This window comes from Macrobrachium rosenbergii, chromosome 20 (genome assembly GCF_040412425.1).
Source record: "Macrobrachium rosenbergii isolate ZJJX-2024 chromosome 20, ASM4041242v1, whole genome shotgun sequence".
Taxonomy (NCBI): domain Eukaryota; kingdom Metazoa; phylum Arthropoda; class Malacostraca; order Decapoda; family Palaemonidae; genus Macrobrachium; species Macrobrachium rosenbergii.
The window spans coordinates 36,390,001-36,395,000 of record NC_089760.1 but is presented as its reverse complement, the minus strand read 5'-3'; positions in this window follow the sequence as shown (position 1 = coordinate 36,395,000).

The following is a 5,000-nucleotide window of genomic DNA, read 5'->3' as shown; positions in this document are numbered from 1 at the left end:
TAATTAGAAATTACTTTTCCTGGGTATTCTTGTACTGCGCATGCGCAATGATGTAAGATCTAATAACAACCTTTGATTTTATTACTGTAATAAAAGACCAAGAAACGTAAAAATTATATCAAATAAAAGCAACGATTCTGTCTTTTTTCAGAATATAAACCATACTTGGTGCCAGAGAGAGACAGAGAGAGAGAGAGAATTGTAGTACCATGGTCAAGCAATAACAATATTTTTGTTTTTCCAGAAGTCCTGGCTTATGCCGACTGGTGAAAAATGCAAAAGAAGCTGATTCATATTCCAAATAAGATGTTTTTTAGTTTTCTGTAAAAGAAAACTATTGTGCCGGCTTTGACTGTCCGTCCGCACTTTTTCTGTCCGCATTTAGATCTTAAAAACTACTGAGGCTAGAGGGCTGCAAATTGGTATGTTGATCGTCCACCTTCCAGTCATCAAACATACCAAATTGCAGCCCTCTAGCCTCAGTAGTTTTTAATTTATTTAAGGTTAAAGTTAGCTGTAATCACGCTTATGGCAACGATATAGGCTAGGCCACCACCGGGCCGTGGTTAAAGTTTCATGGGCCGCGGCTCATACAGCATTATACCGAGACCACCGAAAGATAGATCTATTTTCGGTGGTCTTAATGTTATACGCTGTAGCGGCTGTACAAAAAACTCGACTGGGCCGAAGAAACTTCGGCGCATTTTTTACTTGCTTTCTCTGGCCACCGTGGATATTTTTGTGATACCTGAAAGAGCTTGCAATTGCTTGATTGAAGGTGGACGGTAAGCATTGCATTACTCAGCTTTGGGCAATTAGCCATGCGATAAGTTTCTCACCGAAATGTTTGAAATGATTTCGTTCAAATGTTTTCAGTTAAAGTGATTTACCTTGAGTCAGTCCCGAATTGGCTTATTGCGGCTGTGCTTTCTGAGACGAATAAGACAATATTTCCTTTTTTTTTTTTTTTTTACAAAGCGAATGGTAATAGGGTGTAATCCAACTGTATACTGCATTGAAAGAAGAATGTCTGGGTCATGTCAAGATTAGCGAACCCAATGATCCCCATGTCAAGAATGGCCAACCGTTTCCGGTCCGAACTCCAATTCCACAAGAGGGCTAGTACTAAACACGGCGAAACAGTGATTCATCTACACTGCTTCGCCGTGTTTAGCACTAGCGCCTGGGGGGTCAAATGTGTTTCGCCTTGTTTAGTACTAGCCCCTTGGGGATCAAATGTCTGGTACCGAAGTGTTCATGTCTAGAACATCGAACCCGATTATGCCCATGTAAAGAATAACGAACCCAATAATCTTCTTGTATAGAATAGCGAACCCTGGTGCGAGTGTGTTCGCTAATCTTGACATGATCCGAATGTTTTATATGTTTTTGTTGTGAAAGAATGCAAAATATAAAGAAAGAAAATCGGATAAACTTAGCGGCGAAAATGAAGTGACTATACGAAGTCTCATTTGTCTGGAATTTCACGTCCCAAGAAGAAGAAGAAAAAGAAAACAAGTAAAAAATGCGTCGAAGTTTCTTCGGCGCAATCGAGTTTTCTGTACAGCGTATAATGCTGTATGAGCCGCGGTCCGTGAAACTTTCAGCCACGGCCCGGTGGTGGCATGTACTATAGCGTTGCCAGACGCACGATCATCGCCAACTTTAACTTTAAATAAAATCAAAACTGCTGAGGCTAGAGGGCTGGAATTTGGTGTGTTTGATGATTAGAGGGTGGATGGTCAACATACAAATTTACAGTCCTCTAGCCTCAGTTATTTTTAAGATCGAGGGCTGACAGAAAAAGTGCGGACGGACAGACAAAACCGGCACAATAGTAGAAAACTAAAAAATGGCTGTTTGAAGAAAGATGCTGTGTCTTCTTGCCTCTTTCGTGGAGGTAAGTTTGAGAGAAATAGAGAGACGTAATTAATTCCCGTATTTCGCGGAATCTTACCGTCTGCTAATCTCAACTTCGTTTTAACGTGCTTTTTCCCATTTTCTATGTGGGGGTAAGCACGATGCCTTCTTTACAGGACTTTGATTTGGCGTTTATTTTGAAAGACCCCGGTAACGATGTACGTGTATTGCCAACTCAACTAATTATTTTAAAAACTAATTGTTTTTAACTATTATTTTTAAAAACGAATTAACTTTAATTATTTTAAAAACTAATTAATTCTAACTAATTATTTAATAATAATGATTAATTTTAACTAATTATTCTAAAAACTAATCAATTATAAATAATTATCTTAAAAACTAAATAATTTTAACTAATTATTTTAAAGAACTGTTTAATTTTAACTGATTATTTAAAAACTAATTAATTTTAACTAATTATTTTAAAAACTAATTAATTTCAACTAATTATTTAAGAACATTAATTTTAACTAATTATTTTAAAAACTAATTAATTTTAATTAACTACTTTAAAACTAATTAATTTTAATTATTCGAAAAACTAATTAATTTTAACTAATTATTTTAAAGACTAATTAATTTTTACTAATTATTTTAAAGACATTGACTTTAACTAATTATTTTAAAATCTTAAACTTACCTTCGTGGAGGTAAGTTTAAAGGCATTGAGACATGCAATTAATTTTCTTATTTTTGTGGAGTCTTGCCATTTATTTATTTGTTTATTATAACTAATTAACTGCAAAAATTGTACCAAGAGATTAAGTTGGTGGACGAGTTAAATCAAAATTTTGGAAAAGATAATTCTCATTTACATGAAATGGCACGTAAGAGTGATAGATATTTTAAAACAGTTTTTAGTGATATATCCTAAAATGTGAAAACATGATACATTCCGTTGTGTCCTAAGTCTAACATGCTTTTGTTATCTAACAGAAGTAAAAGGATTTCGTAAAATCACTGTAAATGAAAGGGCTAGAAAATTTCAGCGCGCAGGCTATTTCTATAATCCTTGGAATATGTACTGGAATGTGGAAGAAGTCCGTTAAATGAGCTTTGTCATACTTATTTAAAATAACTGCGTCTGAATCTAACATCGAATTCATTAGACTCAAGCATTCACTAGAATTTTCGAACCATCTTCAAACGTTGCAGCAGTTTTCCTCTGTATTAGTTAATGATATTTGTTTAGTATTTAACATTTCGCTTTTAGGGACGCAGGGTCTGAGAAACTGTCGAGAATAACGTAATCACGCGAGCTTTCGCAATTTCCATTAAGTGCTAAAAGCGGTGACAACTTTCGTACTAATACTCAGGACCACAAAGGCATTCTTGGTAATCTCGGGCACTGGAGAAAATCAGGTGTATGATAAGAAAGCATATTTCGCAACGGTGTTATTCTGCTGTTTATTTCTTTCGCGGGCTTTTGTAGACCTATAGTTTGAAGCTGAGCGCGCTTTGAACGAGCAGTTTTCAACCTTTACAATACCCCTAAGCGATGTGATACTTTCTTCCTCTGTTATAGCTCACTTGACGTCATTAGTTGCATCCCTTACATCCCTGTTGTTCATCTTCTTCAATATAGCCGTGGGAGGTTCATGTGTCACTGAATAGGATCCTAATAAAGCAATACAAGTGGCTCACGTTTTCTGCGCAACTGTGAGCGGTCTTGAAATGTTCAGTGACAGATTTCCCCAGGGCAAGGCAGCTAAAATAGCGAATCTGTGTGTTTTATCCGTCTGTATCTCTTTGCTTTCTACCCCAGCTGCAACCCATAACGTTCGACTAAAAACTGGGCATTTAATTCATTTCTTAGGTCAACGGAGACTTGGTTTTAGGGAACGTGGCTATACCGTCCCTTCTTGTCCAGTTCTGGAACTGAACAGTTTACATTCAGTTTATGACCCGCTGGCTTACCATCCTGTCGCTGCTATACGAGGCGAGAGAGAGAGAGAGAGAGAGAGAGAGAGAGAGAGAGAGAGAGAGAGAGAGCTGAACTGATGACTGGTACAGTTACGAAAGATAAGAATACTAGGTTAAATGTACAGTAAAATTTAAAGAGCGTTCAGATTCTTTATTTGGGGAGAAACTTTCACATTCATAACAACTACTCGCAATTAGGGATGCAAGTATCCACACTAAAGCGATTCCAACACTTAATCGAATCGTTTTGCAATGAGAGGCGATCGCAAGAGCATAATTACACGCAGCATCATGCTACTCTTATTCAATCCATCTGTCGTCACCGTTCCGTCTTCCTTTCCCGTTCCATGCGCCCGACCCTCCCACCCCCTAGGCTAACAACCGGATCCCTCCCCCCTTTCTCACAGTATCCCGGGACTCCGTTTAGAGAGCTCTTTTCATTCCCTAGTTTGTGGCTGTTTTTTTTTTTCTTTTCTTTTATTGGTGAAGAGACTGGCGACCTTCGGTTTCAGTCACTGCTAGAAAAGTGTGGTAATGGACTTTCATATTTTTTTTCTTTTAGCTCTTACAAAACAGCTTGGTAAAGTGGAATGTTTTATTCAGGAAAAAAGGATAAGGCAGAGATCTCTCTTTTATTTTTTCTCATCGGTTCGGTGCAGATCAAATGGTTTACTCTCGCGTTCACGGCTTCTGTGGGAATGCAAAGCTTGAGCTGCATTGCCCTGAAGCGAAAACAGGATTGGAAATAAACGAAGGGATAGAACCCTTTGACACAGGTCTGTCAAAAAGGGACAGACTATTCTCCCAGTAAATTAGGATGGCTGCTCTGATGACAAAGAGCTCACCCTAGACCTATAATATTAGTGTGTGTCTTCCAAGATCTGTTACTCTTTACTTCTAAGACTAAAACACTGATAGATTTGAGGGTTTCATTCTGGTAAAGTTTTCAAATATTGTCAGACTTTAGAGGGAGTTTCAAAAACTGATATAGAATAAGTGGCCGAGCAGATATACTTATCAGTTATGATTCCCATGGGATGTGAGTTACTTCTTATGCATAGTAAACATGATATTATGTTATGTTATGAGTTAATAGTTAGGGATATCTATAAATCTATCTATCCATGTATATGAGAGAGAGAGAGAGAGAGAGA